The following is a 19243-nucleotide window of genomic DNA, read 5'->3' as shown; positions in this document are numbered from 1 at the left end:
TGATCTCGCTCAGTCCATTCACTGGGGAAATGGGCAGCACAGGAGGAGGCTTTTTTCCATTTAGTGTTGGCTGACAATTCTGTAGAGTTATAAAGCCTCAATCAGTGCGATACAGGGTTCTTCTCACATTGTCTCACTGTGCCCTAAGGGGAACAGCTCTAATTTAATAGATGCTTCACCAGAAAATCATGAGTCATCTGCAGTTTTGAAGTTTTCTGGGATCAAGTCCCTTCAGACAGTTGAGGAATTTGCTCTATCACCTGTGAAAACTGGTGCTCTAATAAGCTAGTGAGTGAACAAGAGAGAAATCCTCTGCTAGATGACTTGACAAATTTGGTCTGAAAACAGTGTTGAGGCAGAACAATCCACGATTTTTGCCTTGGATGCACAGAGAGATTGGGGGTAGTAGAATTCTTTTATTCTTCATTGATATAAACCTTTTCAAAACAGGTGTTTGCTCAACCTTGCTTCCACTGTGTGCATGGGAGGGAGATAACTGAAAGTGGGGAGTGTTGCTTGAAACCTGCAAGTGGCTGAGGTCCAGTGGGGTTGGAGGCTTTCTTACTCCTTTTGGAAATGCAAAGCAACCTTGCGCCTACCCTGCACTTGCAGAAGGATCACGACAGCCCAAAGCACAGAGGCTTTGTAATTACTGCATAGGGATTGGGAGCAGGGGGCTGCAGGCGTGGCCTCTGTGAGAACAGTGCGGAAGCTGCCCGTGTCAGATCAGAGCCAGCTCCAGCCAACTCCAGAAGGGCCACGGCGCTTGCCAGAGCTGAGCCTATAAGCGATGTTGTTTGCACCTGCGGGAGAGCAGATTTAAGAAGGGGGAAATACTGCTGTGCAACAGAAGCTGGAAGAGCAAGGAGAGAGAACCAGCCCTGCAGCCCCCAAGGTGAGTGCAGCAGGAGGCAGGAGGTGCTCCAGGCTCACAGCAGCAGTTCCCCTGCGGCCTGGGGAGAGGCCCCTGGTGGAGCAGGCTGTCCCCCTGCAGCCCACGGGTCCCACACGGAGCAGATCTCCACGCTGCAGCCCGTGGAGGAGCCCCCGGTGGAGCAGGTGGATGTGGCCTGGAGGAGGCCGCGGCCTGTGGAGAGCCCCCGCAGGAGCAGGCCCCAGGCCAGAGCTGCAGCCATGGAGAGGAGCCCACGCAGGAGCAGGGGGCCTGGGGGGAGCTGCCACCCGTGGGGGACCCAGGTTGGAGCAGTTTGCTCCTGACGGACGGACCCTGTGGTACAGACCCATATCGGAACAGTTCCTCAAGAATGGTGGCCTGTAAGCAGCCCCCGCAGGCTCATTTCGGGAAGGACGGCATCCCGTGGGAGGGACCCCACGTGGAACAGGGGCAGAGAGGGACCGTGGAGGAGCAGCAGGTGATAGTGTTAGGGATGTTGTGTTAGGTGATAGTGTTAGGGACTGACCACAGCCCACATCCCCCATTCCCCTGCAACACTCGGCAGGAGGAGGTAGAGCAGGGTGGATAGGAGGTAAAAGGGGTTTTAAGTTTGCTTTTAATTTTTCACTATTGTAGTCTGCTAGTGATAGGCAACAGATTATATTAATCTCCCTGTGCTGCATGTGTTTTGTCCAGGACGATAATTGTTGAGTGATCTCCCTGTCCTTATCACAATTCCTTGAGCCCTTTTCATCATATTTTTTCCCCCTTTTCCTTTGAGGAGGGGGAGTGAGAGAGTGGCTATGGTGGAGTTCAGCTGCCCAGCAGCTTAAAACTACCAAGCAACAGTCCTACTATCCACCGACCAGCGTCCTTATTCAAGCCTGTTGCAGCTATGTATGCTGCTCTGCTCTGTCTGGGATGTGGACCTACCCATGGTATCTGGGGCCAGCTCATATGGACTAGAGCCTTACAATCTGCAGGAATTCCCCTTCAGTGGGAAGTTGCATCACATAAAGACGGTTCTCCATGGTGGAAGACAAAGCCTGTAGGAATTATTAGAAGTCGACATCCTCCATCGCTCTGACCCCCGAGATTTGGACATAATTTCCAAAATGAGCAAAAGGGATCTGGGATCTGTGTCTGCCCTGATACGAAGGAAATCACTGCCCCTGGAAATCTAGTCACTATGCTTTGGTGACTTCATCAGCGTTTTTGTTCTGCTTTGTATGCATCAAATGGAAAAGAGCTACCCCAGGAACACTGTGCTTTGGTGGCAGAGATCTGCTTGCAGCTGAGGACATTACTTATGTTTGTGTGTGAAAATCACACTTCCCTGCTAAAGTACATAATATTGGGCCACATGCTTTCTAGCATATCACCTGTCAGGGAAGCAAAGCCAGGAAAAGCACTAATACAGCCCTATGTGTCCCTCATGGCTATAAGCACAGCCACAAGCACAAGCATGCTAACACACAGGAAATCTGTGCATGATCCCCAGAATTCACAGATGCAACGTGCATTTCTGTGCCCGTGCCCTGACACCAGCTGGCAGCAGGAGGTCAGCTCCCAGCCTCAGCTCACTCTCTGTTCCTTGGGTTTGCTTTAATGCCTCCTTTGAGACACTGCCTCAGCGCAGTGAGTTTGTGAATGTGACATACCATTCAATATTATCCACCATGAGCCACTCTGTTCCTATAGCAACTGCCTCCTTAGCCCAGTTCCTGGGTCTCTTCAGGTCTGTTTGATATTCACCTTGACACCTTTGGTGGAGGCCTTGAAGGAACACACAAAGTGTGAAAACACCTTGTACTTATTAGGCCAAGGTAATTCCTCCCCACATGGATGGGCACATATCATCCCCAAGAAAGGGGCTCCCACCTCCACGACTCCCGTCCATCCTCCACCTCTCTATGTCCTTGCATGAATAACGACCTGCACAGCTTAACCTGGACAGGAGCCTGAAGTCCACAACGAGAAACGCTCTGATCTGGGCTCCTTCCAAATGGGCCACGCAGATATAACTAGAAGAATGCGTAAAACGTTGACCCTAGCTGACGTAATTTCTTTTGGTTGATCTGATGCAAACCTGTGATGCACCCTGCAGCCCCTGCAACACTTGTGATTTTACCTGCAGCCCCTGCAACCCCTGTGATTTTACCTGCAGCCCCTCCAACAACTGTGATTTTACCTGCAGCCCCTGCAACTGCTGTAATTTTAACTGCAGCCCCTCCAACAACTGTGTTTTTACCTGCAGCCCCTGCAACCCCTGTGATGTTCCCTGCAGCCACTCCAACCCTGTGACAGGCCCTACAGCTGGCTCCGGGGACTACCCCGTTGCCGTATCAGTCGCCAATACACACAAGATGAAGGAATGGATGCAGAAGTCATCTCGTTTAGGCAGGGAAGAAAGTCCTCCGAAGAAGGGGAAGGAGCAATAGGCAGGCGAGGCAGGCGACCCCAATGTAGGGCCATCGAAGGGAAGAGGAGGCTGTTATAAAATAGAAAAGAGAGAAAAGCAGCAGTAGGCAGGTGATCCCCATCCCTGGGCGAGCTGCGAGACATGGGACAAGATTTCAGCTGTCATGCAGGCGAGCACATTGTCACCTGGCTGCTGCGATGCTGGGATAACAGCTCCGGGAGCCTGGAATCGGAGGGCAGGGAAGCCAAGCAGCTGGGATCCTTCTCTGGGGAAGGGGGCACTGAGAAAGCGATCGGAAACGGGGCACAAGCCTCTGGAGGCGGCGCCCGTCAGGCGTGAAGGAAAGGGATCCCTTCCAGGAAGATGCTGTGGGGTTGCTGAGGGTCGAAGAACAGCAGGTGTGGTGTTTTTCCTCAGCTGGGCAGCTGAGCTCCACCTCAACCGCTCTCTCCCTGCCCCTCCTCAAACGGAAAGGGGAGAAAATAGGATGGAAGGGGCTCAAGGGCTGAGAGAAGGACAGGGAGATCACTCCACAATGATCGTCACGGGCAAAAGAGGCTCAGCAGAGCCTGTTCCAGTCCAGGCCGGGCCTGCTCCTGCGGGGGCTCTCCACAGGCCGCGGCCTCCTCCAGGCCACATCCACCTGCTCCAGCGGGGGCTCCTCCACGGGCTGCAGCGTGGAGATCTGCTCCGTGTGGGACCCGTGGGCTGCAGGGGGACAGCCTGCTCCACCAGGGGCCTCTCCCCAGGCCGCAGGGGAACTGCTGCTGTGAGCCTGGAGCACCTCCTGCCTCCTGCTGCACTCACCTTGGGGGCTGCAGAGAGGTTTCTCACTCCTCCCTGACCCAGACGCTGCTGTGCAGCAGGTTTCTTTCCCTTTCTTAGGTGGGCTCTCACACCGGCGCAAAACATCATCCTTTTTGTCTCAGTTCTGGGCAGCAGCGGGTCCCTCTGGAGCCTCCTGGAACCGGCCCTTATCTAACATGGGGCAGCTGCTGCATTCTCCTCATAGAGGACACCCCTGCAGCCCCCCGCTACCAGAACCTGTCCTCGTAAACCCAACACAAGACACCGACCGAGCCTCCCTGATTCCCAGCAGGTGGGTCAGGCTGGGAACCCAGGCCAGTGCCCGGCAAACCCTCCTGGGCCTTGAAAAGCAAGCTTTATGGGGACGGAGCACCCAGAAAGAACGGAGTCACACAACAGGATTCATTTCCAAAACCGCCTCGTAGACACCTGGGCCAAAGAGCAGGGCCTTGAGCGGGTATATCACAATGACAGAGTTCATTTCCTTCCCAGTAGCTGGCATGTGCCGTTTTTTGGGATTTCGGGGCTACAGCGTGCTGCTAAGAGGGATGTCTTAGCTCTTGCAGGGCAGTGCTTCCACTAAGGCCAGGACTTTTCTGCATCTTCTGCTGCCCTGCAAGCGAGGATGCTTGGGGCACACAGGAAGCTGGGAGGGGACACAGCTGCAGGGATTCCATAAGACACAAGCAAATGCAGCCTTGGCTTGGTGACACTTCCTGTGGATTACTGCTCAACACAAATTACCTCGAGCAAGTCTACTGTGAGGACTAAAGGAAAGAGACGTATGGATGCTGCTAAGCTCTTCTAGATTGTACCAGGTAGGAAAGATACCTCTGTAGCAGGCGTGAAGAGGATAGCACTAATTAATTAGATGAGAAGTGGAGGAAAGGCACTTAGAGGTAGTGAAAATCAGTTAACGTGATGTTCCGGGGAAGCTTCAGTCTGCTTAAGGACTAGGAAGAACAAGCCTAAAGTCATAGCCAAATACAAGAAAGAGAGGAGGACACGCAGCATGAGAAGCTCCCGAGAGAAAGGAGCTCTGTTTTGGGTAAAAATCAGTCTCTTTTTCTATCATGGAGACATCCAAGGGCGTAGGACACGTGCACTTCAGGGAACCAAGAGATGCTGTGCATTTCTCTCGTCCCCCTGACACAGCCACTAGGTGACGATGCTTCCAATTCTCTCTAAAGAAACCTTGCTTTCTCAGGCCCAGGTGTCCAGCTGCACACCAAGGACGTCCCTGGCTCCCAGGCACAGTTCCCAGGCCGAAGGCCGAGCTCCCCTCCGAACCCCCATTCCAGCAGACCTTGCTCCTGGCATTGTGGAGCAGCCACTTCATGTCAGCCTTTTCTCCTGGCAGTCAGCTTAGCGCCGTAACCTCTGCCATCGGGGCGCCCGAGAGCCGTGTGAGGTCAGCAGAGAGTCACTGTCAGCCTTTGACCTCACAAAGGTGGGTGGCCATAAGTGCCCTGAGCGTCCAGCTCGCATTGAGTACTGCTGGTGGCACTCGAGGCGTGGAGGTCTGCATGGTGCAATGGGAGACGCCGATGTCCTGCTGCTGGAACAAGAGACGCTGATGTGCTGCTGGTGCAGGAGGAGACCTGAAGGTGCTGCTGCTTACAGGTGCTGAGGAGCGGGCAGCCTCAGCGGGCAGCTGAATCAGAGGGCAGTGAAGCCAAGCAGCTTCCTTCTCTGGGGAAGGGGGCACAGAGAAAGTGATTGGAAATGGGGTACAAGCCCTCAGCCTCTAAAAGCAATCCCTCAGATGCTGAGGTATAATAAAGTTAGGTATATCTGTTTGACTCTAGACCCCAACATGTTTGTTAGTGTTCTGGTTTGTCCACTGCTTTCTTGTGGGGGATTTGAGTTGGCCATTACTGCTTAGGTGAATGCTGACTTCATAGCTATGGTGCACTTCATTCTTAAAATGGGAAGTTTCTACCAATTTCCTGTCCAAACTTGCTCATAAGCCAACTGCAGTCATCATTTCAGATGTGTCTCCCAACTTACACATTTCCTATTTCTCCTTGATATTTACTCAAGAAATTCATTTACGTAGAGACAACATATTCTTCTCTCAGCTGGCCTCTGGCTGGGCAGAATGATGTCCTTTCATTCCCTTCCAGACAATAGGCAACTTGTTCCTTCTGTCTTGTGAACTCTTCCTCCTAAGTTCAATGTGAATACAAGTGGCAGAACTGTGCCTCATGTCTCAAATGAGTGTCAGGGCTGCCTTGTCCAGTGTATTCATACTGGAGGGGAAAAAAAATGAATAGCCATACACACTATATAACCACTTAACTTTTTCAGTCCTCCTTGTGCTAACAGTGCATGAACGTGAGGTTTTGTTGTCATTTTGTTTGTTTGATTGTTTGTTTTAAACTCCTGACTGCCATATAGCAAACATGACAAAAAATCACCCTTTTTTGAGAATCTCTGAGAATGGCTCTGCTTTGTATTATCACATGTCACTTCACCTGAACCATTTCAATCACAAGCGATAGCCTTCTGTCAGGCTTGGTAGTACTTCCCAACCTTATGTCACCTGCAAATCTCAAAGCTCCTGTGTAATTTTTAATCTTCAGCCACCATGTCCATACCGAACATATCTAACTTTGAAGTCAGCTCTGCCCTGAATAGGAGGTTGGGTTTTCAGAGGTCCCTTCCAGCCTACATTTCTCCATGAGTCTTTGCCTCCTTAGCAGCTGCAGTTTCAGAACTGTCTCTGAGAATTACCATAGGTAACGACTCCTTTGCTGGTAAGTCCCTCTTCAGTGTGAACAATTGTAAATTCCCTTTATTCACTTGCAGCCCCAAAGCCCAAATCCGTAGATAATGTATCAGAAGCTCACAGAAAGTGAAATAGATGGAGTTCATCCCCTGTGTAGGGAAGAACTGGTCCTACAAAGGAAAGCTACTAAATTGTCTGGAAACAATTTAGCTCTGATAAATTATCTTGTAAATTACACATTACCCCCTACTTCCCTGGTCTTATCTGTTCTTGCTACAAAACTTTGCACGGTGTTAATGTCAAACTAACAGGCCCACACTTGTCTGGATAACTCTTTACCCTCTTCTGGACAGAAGTATATTTGTTACTCTCCCATTCTGGGGACTATCCCCGATTTGCACAATTGTTATGCATTTTTCCTACTTGACTTGTTGTTCTGCGTGCCAATGCTGTTAACAGGCTAGGTAGATATCAGCTTTTCATTTTTCACTTGAATCACTATAGATTTTTATTTCACCCCAGATGATGTTGCGCCTAGTGCCCTACCCTCCTTTTCAATGGGAGTCCTGTCACTGCCCTTAAGATCACATTGTTGTTGCTGTTAGATGCAGGAAATCAGATTTGCAGCATTTGAGACATCAGTAACTTTTGACCTATTTTTGCCTCAAGTGTGCAACTGTCCTAATTTGTTCTCTTTCTTCCCTCTGGTTTCTGTGGCTTAAGTACCACTTACTATTATTGTTTAATTTCCTATGTGAAGGAGGTTTTTGGTCATTCTTACTTTATTTCTGCAGTTTTTAACCTCTGAAACATACCTTTTCTCATCGCTTTTTTCCTCTTTGAATTTTGAATTTTAACTATGCCTTCTCTGCGCTCAAGTCCCAGAGCTGCTTAGTCAGACTCAATTATTCATTTCCTTAGATTTCAAGGTTTGCATTTCTAAGCCTCAGAACCTTCATTCTAAACCTGGTTTTGTCTGTCTTGAAATGTAAAATGAGAAAAGTCAGCTCATGATCACACTTTATTCAAATTTTACTACATTTAAACCCATACAGGAGCCAAGTCTAAAACGGTCTTGTATTTTTTCACTTTTGGGAAGAAAGCCATCACATAGTATACCTGGATGAACATAAGTGGTAATTATCTTTCAATCTTTTGCTGGGAAGTTAAAGTCTCCCATAATTCCCATTATTGTTTACGTGTCTGATAACTGTACAGAGATAATTCACTATTAGACTGGAGCTAAGAGCAAAGAGCAGGCTAGCAAGGCTGTCTATCTTTAGCAGTGATTTGCACAAAACCACTCTTTTGCTGACCCATAACATTTAATTTCTCTATCCTCTGCTTCTTGCTAACACAAAGCACCATCTTATTCCATCCATTTGCCTTGGTTTCCAGCCTTCCTGAGATTTATCGGTCCTTGTATGACATTCATGCCTTTGTTTCACCCTTCCTGTGTTGACACTTGTCATAACAGTTTTAGATCCTGAACATGATCATCTCAAAGTTTGCCTGACAGTTAGGTCTTCCTCACATTGTCATAGAGTATCAGGTCTCCACCACTTGAAATAGATCGTATTGGATTAGATTATTGGCACCGTCTCTTGTGCTGGTAGTCCATTATCTTCACAGTCCATACAACTGGCCATCAGTGAACATGAAGCGGCCTTATCCTGCCCATTTACCTTTCTGGAAATCAGCCACTCTCTCTGCCTAGAGCAGGGAATGGATTTTCCTCACCTTTCTTCAAAAGCTCTGAAGTTTTCTGTGATCTTTCCAATTTTATGGTATGATAAGCTTTTGCTTCCACCGAAGGGTAGAAGTCATTATGAATGGTGCCAACAAAACAGAAACATAACAATGAAAACGATATTTTAATTCAGAATAGGTATTTGAAAAGTTCACCTTTTCTAGCACAAATGGGGAAAAGAAAAAAAGGAAAAAAAAAAAAAAAAAGCAGTCCTAAAACATCAAAACTGTGGCCAAAGAATTCGAAGAAACACTATTTTTCCAAAGCTGCAATGTTTTCCATTCATCTGGCTGGGCCTGCAGAGCACTGGAGACCTGGATGCACTGCACTCATGGCTGGTTACCCTAAATGACCTGCAGGGAGATCTTCTTATCTCTATCCCTCTGTTTCTCCTTTCAATCTCTGTTTTGTCTGTTTGTATCACTAGCTCTCAAATCGCCACTGATATATGCACGTGCAGCACCCAGCACAACCTTGTTTCAGGCTCCAGCGGGACCTTTAGGCATTACCATCCTGTAAACAAATAACAATGATAGTGAGTGTAATTACAATCGTCAAACTATTCCAGCTCCACATCATTAGCCATGCCCTGAGCTAAATAACATTTCAATCAGTTCGATATGTCATCTGTGGCTTTCTTCACTGTCACTTGCAATCCAGCAAACTCCTTCCTTCACGTTTCTAGATTAGACAGAGGGTTCTCAACTGCAGACATCCAATTCCCTGTTCAGGAAGCAGTGAGACCTTTCCTCTTCTCACAGATTTAAGATGATATCCAAGCATCATGAGACACAGTGCGTATGTCTCCTAGGCCCATCCCATGAGAGCAGGACATTTACCACACATGAGAAGAAGACTTAATGCAGTGGCAAAGCAAAATACTCAGTGTCAAAGCCATGTCGAGATGATCATTAAAGACAGATCAAAATTACCCAATGCAGGAGGAAAATCTATCGTTTGTAGAAGATTATGTTCTCTGATTATTAGTTTCAAAATTAGTTTTTCCTTTGGATTTCCTCTGAACTTAAACTTAGTTTGGAATGCCTTTGGTTTTGAATATTTCTAAAATTGTATTACTTCTCCTAAGTAAGTTGCTAGTCTGTTCTATTTACGTGAAATTCAAATAATATTGTGAAGTATCTGCCATCAGTTTTACTGTGTGCCAGGCTGAGTTCCCTGATGAATTTCAAATTTCAGATATGAAACGGTAAAGGTTAAAAAAAAAAAAATGTTACAAAGGGTACTTCATGCAGTAGCATAAACTTCTGTTTTCTCAAAACTTGTATCAGTTCATCTCACCAGGACCAGCAGGGGAAGCACACTCTGCCTAGGCACTGGCAAAGGCACACAGTGAGACTGTAGGGTCTCTTGCTGGGGTCATTCAAAATTTGACTGTACAAGCCCCTGAGCAATATGACAGGGCTTTAAAAATGGCCCTGCTTGAAGTACGGGGGTGATCTGGAGACCTCTAAGGTGCTTTCCAACAAAACCTTTTCTATAATTGTATGAAATCACCTGCAATAGATTAACCCTTGTCGTTATTCCCATCACAGGAAATAACTGTGACCCCTGGGTAACAGGTGAGCTTACTGCGACACCAGGGAGAGCCTTCCTGTACTGAAAGGCAACCTGTAGGAAAGCTGGGGAGGGAGTCTTTATCAGGGCCTGGAGCGACAGGACAAGGAGTAACCGCTTTAAACTGAAAAGTTAGATTTAGAATATATATTAGGAACAAATTCTCTACTGAGAGTACCTCACATCCTGTGCATCTGCCAACTTCTGCATTTTATGGTTGCCTCCCCTACTTAAGAGAGGATATTGGAGTGCTGTGTGAAACACTCAGATCTTACAGGAACAAAACAATACCTTACCTTTAGCGTTCAAATATGTGCCCAGTACGTTCAGCTAAAACAACTTCTAACCTACAGCGTTTGGTCGAAAGTTCCAATTTCTGTCTCAGTTTCATGTACACCAAATTTTCAAGCAGGATTTCTGGGCCAGTGTCGTCTGTCTGTGATAGACTGCTTTGCTAGATCATCATTCACTGCTCCCTCTGCCAGGCACAGGCCTTTCTCTCTTAATCCCTTGTAAGAAAACTTGCAGAGGTATATGGGGTAGCAGTCAGCAGTGTAAAAGAATAAGAGACATACTGCCTTCGTACATATATATACAACACAATATCAAAGATCTCATCAAGGTCCACCAAGGAAAGGAAGCAATGCAGGAGAAAGAAGACAGGACAACAGGGGGAATGGAGAGCATAAGGGAGGAGGCAGCCAGTGGCCTTAAAAACAAAGCATAAAAATAACTTCCAGTAGTGGGACATAGTGAATTGGAGCTCTAAGATCTGCATCTAGAGATGTCTTTTATCTTTATCATGCAGTTGTGGAGATGGGTCCTCTGGTTTTGGTCATGTTTTTTCACATTCTGCAATTATCTCCCAAGAACCATCCCATGTTGGGCAGAAAGGTAGAGGTGCGCTCCAGAAACACAGCGATGGCAAGGAGTCCTCCACTTCATTCTTCCATTTTTTTCCAGCTGGAAGCATCCATAGTTGTCAACTGAATTGGTTTTGAGGAGTAGGAAAGACAGCATTGCTGGATTTCTGCTTTCTCCTAGATCCTATCATACCACATCATGACAGTTGTCTTTGTTTTATGTTCTTTTATGCCTGGATGTTTCTCATTTTTATGAGTGTGGGGTTTTCTATTTTTCTTTCTTTCTCTTCTTTCTTTCTTTCTTTCTTTCTTTCTTTCTTTCTTTCTTTCTTTCTTTCTTTCTTTCTTTCTTTCTCTTTCTTTCTTCCTGTCTGTCTGTCTGTCTTGTCTCTTTCTGTCCAGCACTGATTTTATTGCTACTTGTGCATATCCAGACTGTACAGTTTTCTCCATTCCCTCTGTTTCTTCCCTGTGTCTTGCCCCTCTTCCCTGCAACTGAACAGCATTGCCTTGATCAATGAAGTGGCAACATGCGGCTTACACAGTAAACTGCTGAAATTACAGCTATAGCCATGGAGCACAGCTGCAGATCAACAGAAGACCACCAATAACTCACATTTCTAAACTGCTTGTCACAATTCTTCAGTATGCAGGCTGTGATGCTGCCAAGAGCGATCTCACCTCTTAAGCACCCATCCATTTCTTCTCTTCCCAGACTCTCAAGGTATCCTGGTCAAACCACCCCCCTTGCCCCATCTGTCTGTCCCACATTCCTTTTCCCTCATCTTTTTTTTTTTTTTTTTTTCAGCATAGTATCTCCATAGAAGCTGCTGCTCCCCAACTCCGAGTTGACTAGGGCTGAACTATTGAAAAAGAAAAGAAAAGCTATAAATTATAGTGAGAGATGGTGAATACCTAACGATCTCTTAAAAGCAGGAATTTAAGGGAATAAGTAATTGATAAATGGAGTTAAGATCAGTAGGAAAAAATCCACTCTTGCAATCAGTAGAGTTAAGAAGTTTTTCAAGTACATTAGAAACAAAACTTAGAGTAATGACACAGATCCAATACGGGATGGGTATTGCTTCAGTGAGAAATGATGAAAAAAAAAAACCAACATCACGTACATGTGTATGTGTTGTTGTGTATTTGGAAAAAAAACAGGTTAATGAAAACTGCATGCTCAATTAGACGATTTTTTTTGTTGTCATTGGTAGGGAATTGTGTGCTTTATAACACAATATGTGTTATATGTTTTTTATATATGTTTTAATAAATAGACTTTATTAGATAACTCATTTTGAATGTATAGCCTAGATGTTAGAAGAATTAACAACATGCAATATTACTTGTAAAAATTAACAACATGTGGTATCTAAATAATATTTAGAGATGTAAAGGTGTTTGGCATTTCAAAGTCTACTTCTCCAATGAAAAATGTGTTAGAGCTTCTGTTGGATGTAACGTAGCCTGCTCACTTCCTGCCCACCTCAGCAGGACAGGGGATAAAATCAGGGAAAAAAAAAAGGAACAAGAAAGCTCATGGGCTTTGATAAAGGCAGGGATATTGCTTATCAATGATTGTTGTGGAAAAATCCCTCTTAACTTGAGGAAATTAATTTAATGTCAATTAATTTGTATAAGTTTAATTACTAGTTCAGGTGTTGGGAAGCAAAAGGACAAACATCAAACCACATAGGGGTAACACTTTTCCTCCTCTTCTGGGCTCAACTTCACTCCAAGCACCTGTTTTCCACCTGCTGATCTCGCTCAGTCCATTCACTGGGGAAATGGGCAGCACAGGAGGAGGCTGTGGTTAATGTGCAGCAGTTCTTCTCTGCCTATCCTTTCTTCTCGTTTCTACTTTGCTCCAGTGTGGGTCCTCCACAGGCTGCAGTCCCTGTCAGGAATATTCATCTGTTCTGGCATGGATCCTCCACAGGTTTCAAAGAATATCTGCTCCACCATGGAGCATCTACTTCTCCTCCTCCTATGACCTTGATGTTCCCTCTGTTGTTCCTCATTCTTTTTGTTCTCTCCAGCTCTCTCCATCCAATATTTTCTGTGCATTCTTAGAGGCAACACACCTTGGCTTGTTGTCTGAGTTTGGCCTATGGTGCATCTGTTGCTGTGTCCAGCACAGTGCAGCCCCTGACCTTGCTACCAAAACCTTGCCACAAATCTCAATACACCTGTTAAAAGAGACCCTCCTGTTTGTTGCCCTTCTTTGGACACTCTCTAACAGTTTTATATCTTTTTCTCATACTGTGGTGCCCAAAACTGCACACAGTACTCACAGTACGTGGAATAGCAACAGAGACTGCCTGTAATTTTCTCTTCCCTGCAGAAGCTCTGTTGCTACCACTGTCCGGAAATCATCACTATCACAGACAGGAGTAGCATTCCCTCCTCCCACAGTTGGTTCTTTTTCCCCCAGACTTAGACACCATCCACAAAAGCAAAAACAAAACAAAACAAACAAACAAACAAACAAACAAAAAAGAGTCAAAAGCCCTCAGGAAGGCAGTGGTGCAGACTGTGGAGAGCCTGGGTTCAAATCCTTCTTCTGCGAGGTTCTGAACCTATACCCCACCACAAGCTGTCCGCTAACGTATGGCAGGGCAAGGAGGAAGAAAGAACATTCCTCCTGCACTTTCCATTTATTGTTGGCTGACAATTCTGTAGAGTTATAAAGCCTCAATCAGTGCGATACAGGGTTCTTCTCACATTGTCTCACTGTGCCCTAAGGGGAACAGCTCTAATTTAATAGATGCTTCACCAGAAAATCATGAGTCATCTGCAGTTTTGAAGTTTTCTGGGATCAAGTCCCTTCAGACAGTTGAGGAATTTGCTCTATCACCTATGAAAACTGGTGCTCTAATAAGCTAGTGAGTGAACAAGAGAGAAATCCTCTGCTAGATGACTTGACAAATTTGGTCTGAAAACAGTGTTGAGGCAGAACAATCCACGATTTTTGCCTTGGATGCACAGAGAGATTGGGGGTAGTAGAATTCTTTTATTCTTCATTGATATAAACCTTTTCAAAACAGGTGTTTGCTCAACCTTGCTTCCACTGTGTGCATGGGAGGGAGATAACTGAAAGTGGGGAGTGTTGCTTGAAACCTGCAAGTGGCTGAGGTCCAGTGGGGTTGGAGGCTTTCTTACTCCTTTTGGAAATGCAAAGCAACCTTGCGCCTACCCTGCACTTGCAGAAGGATCACGACAGCCCAAAGCACAGAGGCTTTGTAATTACTGCATAGGGATTGGGAGCAGGGGGCTGCAGGCGTGGCCTCTGTGAGAACAGTGCGGAAGCTGCCCGTGTCAGATAAGAGCCAGCTCCAGCCAACTCCAGAAGGGCCACGGCGCTTGCCAGAGCTGAGCCTATAAGCGATGTTGTTTGCACCTGCGGGAGAGCAGATTTAAGAAGGGGGAAATACTGCTGTGCAACAGAAGCTGGAAGAGCAAGGAGAGAGAACCAGCCCTGCAGCCCCCAAGGTGAGTGCAGCAGGAGGCAGGAGGTGCTCCAGGCTCACAGCAGCAGTTCCCCTGCGGCCTGGGGAGAGGCCCCTGGTGGAGCAGGCTGTCCCCCTGCAGCCCACGGGTCCCACACGGAGCAGATCTCCACGCTGCAGCCCGTGGAGGAGCCCCCGGTGGAGCAGGTGGATGTGGCCTGGAGGAGGCCGCGGCCTGTGGAGAGCCCCCGCAGGAGCAGGCCCCAGGCCAGAGCTGCAGCCATTGAGAGGAGCCCACTCAGGAGCAGGGGGCCTGGGGGGAGCTGCCACCCGTGGGGGACCCAGGTTGGAGCAGTTTGCTCCTGACGGACGGACCCTGTGGTACAGACCCATATCGGAACAGTTCCTCAAGAATGGTGGCCTGTAAGCAGCCCCCGCAGGCTCATTTCGGGAAGGACGGCATCCCGTGGGAGGGACCCCGCGTGGAACAGGGGCAGAGAGGGACCGTGGAGGAGCAGCAGGTGATGAAGTGTTAGGGATGTTGTGTTAGGTGATAGTGTTAGGGACTGACCACAGCCCACATCCCCCATTCCCCTGCAACACTCGGCAGGAGGAGGTAGAGCAGGGTGGATAGGAGGTAAAAGGGGTTTTAAGTTTGCTTTTAATTTTTCACTATTGTAGTCTGCTAGTGATAGGCAACAAATTATATTAATCTCCCTGTGCTGCATGTGTTTTGTCCAGGACGATAATTGTTGAGTGATCTCCCTGTCCTTATCACAATTCCTTGAGCCCTTTTCATCATATTTTTTTCCCCTTTTCCTTTGAGGAGGGGGAGTGAGAGAGTGGCTATGGTGGAGTTCAGCTGCCCAGCAGCTTAAAACTACCAAGCAACAGTCCTACTATCCACCGACCAGCGTCCTTATTCAAGCCTGTTGCAGCTATGTATGCTGCTCTGCTCCGTCTGGGATGTGGACCTACCCATGGTATCTGGGGCCAGCTCATATGGACTAGAGCCTTACAATCTGCAGGAATTCCCCTTCAGTGGGAACTTGCATCACATAAAGACGGTTCTCCATGGTGGAAGACAAAGCCTGTAGGAATTATTAGAAGTCGACATCCTCCATCGCTCTGACCCCCGAGATTTGGACATAATTTCCAAAATGAGCAAAAGGGATCTGTGTCTGCCCTGATACGAAGGAAATCACTGCCCCTGGAAATCTAGTCACTATGCTTTGGTGACTTCATCAGCGTTTTTATTCTGCTTTGTATGCATCAAATGGAAAAGAGCTACCCCAGGAACACTGTGCTTTGGTGGCAGAGATCTGCTTGCAGCTGAGGACATTACTTATGTTTGTGTGTGAAAATCACACTTCCCTGCTAAAGTACATAATATTGGGCCACATGCTTTCTAGCATATCACCTGTCAGGGAAGCAAACCCAGGAAAAGCACTAATACAGCCCTATGTGTCCCTCATGGCTATAAGCACAGCCACAAGCACAAGCATGCTAACACACAGGAAATCTGTGCATGATCCCCAGAATTCACAGATGCAACGTGCATTTCTGTGCCCGTGCCCTGACACCAGCTGGCAGCAGGAGGTCAGCTCCCAGCCTCAGCTCACTCTCTGTTCCTTGGGTTTGCTTTAATGCCTCCTTTGAGACACTGCCTCAGCGCAGTGAGTTTGTGAATGTGACATATCATTCAATATTATCCACCATGAGCCACTCTGTTCCTATAGCAACTGCCTCCTTAGCCCAGTTCCTGGGTCTCTTCAGGTCTGTTTGATATTCACCTTGACACCTTTGGTGGAGGCCTTGAAGGAACACACAAAGTGTGAAAACACCTTGTACTTATTAGGCCAAGGTAATTCCTCCCCACATGGATGGGCACATATCATCTCCAAGAAAGGGGCTCCCACCTCCACGACTCCCGTCCATCCTCCACCTCTCTATGTCCTTGCATGAATAACGACCTGCACAGCTTAACCTGGACAGGAGCCTGAAGTCCACAACGAGAAACGCTCTGATCTGGGCTCCTTCCAAAAGGGCCACGCAGATATAACTAGAAGAATGCGTAAAACGTTGACCCTAGCTGACGTAATTTCTTTTGGTTGATCTGATGCAAACCTGTGATGCACCCTGCAGCCCCTGCAACACTTGTGATTTTACCTGCAGCCCCTGCAACTGCTGTAATTTTAACTGCAGCCCCTCCAACAACTGTGATTTTACCTGCAGCCCCTGCAACCCCTGTGATGTTCCCTGCAGCCACTCCAACCCTGGGACAGGCCCTACAGCTGGCTCCGGGGACTACCCCGTTGCCGTATCAGTCGCCAATACACACAAGATGAAGGAATGGATGCAGAAGTCATCTCGTTTAGGCAGGGAAGAAAGTCCTCCTAAGACGGGGAAGGAGCAATAGGCAGGCGAGGCAGGCGACCCCAATGTAGGGCCATCGAAGGGAAGAGGAGGCTGTTATAAAATAGAAAAGAGAGAAAAGCAGCAGTAGGCAGGTGATCCCCATCCCTGGGCGAGCTGCGAGACATGTGACAAGATTTCAGCTGTCATGCAGGCAAGCACATTGTCACCTGGCTGCTGCGATGCTGGGATAACAGCTCCGGGAGCCTGGAATCGGAGGGCAGGGAAGCCAAGCAGCTGGGATCCTTCTCTGGGGAAGGGGGCACTGAGAAAGCGATCGGAAACGGGGCACAAGCCTCTGGAGGCGGCGCCTGTCAGGCGTGAAGGAAAGGGATCCCTTCCAGGAAGATGCTGTGGGGTTGCTGAGGGTCGAAGAACAGCAGGTGTGGTGTTTTTCCTCAGCTGGGCAGCTGAGCTCCACCTCAACCGCTCTCTCCCTGCCCCTCCTCAAACGGAAAGGGGAGAAAATAGGATGGAAGGGGCTCAAGGGCTGAGAGAAGGACAGGGAGATCACTCCACAATGATCGTCACGGGCAAAAGAGGCTCAGCAGAGCCTGTTCCAGTCCAGGCCGGGCCTGCTCCTGCGGGGGCTCTCCACAGGCCGCGGCCTCCTCCAGGCCACATCCACCTGCTCCACCGGGGGCTCCTCCACGGGCTGCAGCGTGGAGATCTGCTCCGTGTGGGACCCGTGGGCTGCAGGGGGACAGCCTGCTCCACCAGGGGCCTCTCCCCAGGCCGCAGGGGAACTGCTGCTGTGAGCCTGGAGCACCTCCTGCCTCCTGCTGCACTCACCTTGGGGGCTGCAGAGAGGTTTCTCACTCCTCCCTGACCCAGACGCTGCTGTGCAGCAGGTTTCTTTCCCTTTCTTAGGTGGGCTCTCACACAGGCGCAAAACATCATCCTTTTTGTCTCAGTTCTGGGCAGCAGCGGGTCCCTCTGGGGCCTCCTGGAACCGGCCCTTATCTAACATGGGGCAGCTGCTGCATTCTCCTCACAGAGGACACCCCTGCAGCCCCCCGCTACCAGAACCTGTCCTCGTAAACCCAACACAAGACACCGACCGAGCCTCCCTGATTCCCAGCAGGTGGGTCAGGCTGGGAACCCAGGCCAGTGCCCGGCAGACCCTCCTGGGCCTTGAAAAGCAAGCTTTATGGGCACGGAGCACCCAGAAAGAACGGAGTCACACAACAGGATTCATTTCCAAAACCGCCTCGTAGACACCTGGGCCAAAGAGCAGGGCCTTGAGCGGGTATATCACAATGACAGAGTTCATTTCCTTCCCAGTAGCTGGCATGTGCCGTTTTTTGGGATTTCAGGGCTACAGCGTGCTGCTAAGAGGGATGTCTTAGCTCTTGCAGGGCAGTGCTTCCACTAAGGCCAGGACTTTTCTGCATCTTCTGCTGCCCTGCAAGCGAGGATGCTTGGGGCACACAGGAAGCTGGGAGGGGACACAGCTGCAGGGATTCCATAAGACACAAGCAAATGCAGCCATGGCTTGGTGACACTTACTGTTGATTACTGCTCAACACAAATTACCTCGAGCAAGTAACTGTGATGACTAAAGGAAAGAGACGTATGGATGCTGCTAAGCTCTTCTAGATTGTACCAGGTAGGAAGGATACCTCTGTAGCAGGCGTGAAGAGGATAGCACTAATTAATTAGATGAGAAGTGGAGGAAAGGCACTTACAGGTAGTGAAAATCAGTTAACGTGATGTTCCCAGGAAGCTTCAGTCTGCTTAAGGAGTAGCAAGAACAAGCCTAAAGTCATAGCCAAATACAAGAAAGAGAGGAGGACACGCAGCATGAGAAGCTCCCGAGAGAAAGGAGCTCTGTTTTGGGTAAAAATCAGTCCCTTTTTCTATCATGGAGACATCCAAGGGCGTAGGACACGTGCACTTCAGGGAACCAAGAGATGCTGTGCATTTCTCTCGTTCCCCTGACACAGCCACTAGGTGACGATGCTTCCAATTCTCTCTAAAGAAACCTTGCTTTCTCAGGCCCAGGTGTCCAGCTGCACACCAAGGACGTCCCTGGCTCCCAGGCACAGTTCCCAGGCCGAAGGCCGAGCTCCCCTCCGAACTCCCATTCCAGCAGACCTTGCTCCTGGCATTGTGGAGCAGCCACTTCATGTCAGCCTTTTCTCCTGGCAGTCAGCTTAGCACCGTAACCTCTGCCATCGGGGCGCCCGAGAGCCGTGTGAGGTCAGCAGAGAGTCACTGTCAGCCTTTGACCTCACAAAGGTGGGTGGCCATAAGTGCCCTGAGCGTCCAGCTCGCATTGAGTACTGCTGGTGGCACTCGAGGCGTGGAGGTCTGCATGGTGCAATGGGAGA

The sequence above is a fragment of the Anser cygnoides genome, unplaced genomic scaffold (genome assembly GCF_040182565.1).
Source record: "Anser cygnoides isolate HZ-2024a breed goose unplaced genomic scaffold, Taihu_goose_T2T_genome scaffold_63_1, whole genome shotgun sequence".
In the NCBI taxonomy this organism is placed as follows: domain Eukaryota; kingdom Metazoa; phylum Chordata; class Aves; order Anseriformes; family Anatidae; genus Anser; species Anser cygnoides.
Note: the sequence above shows the minus strand (reverse complement) of the source record.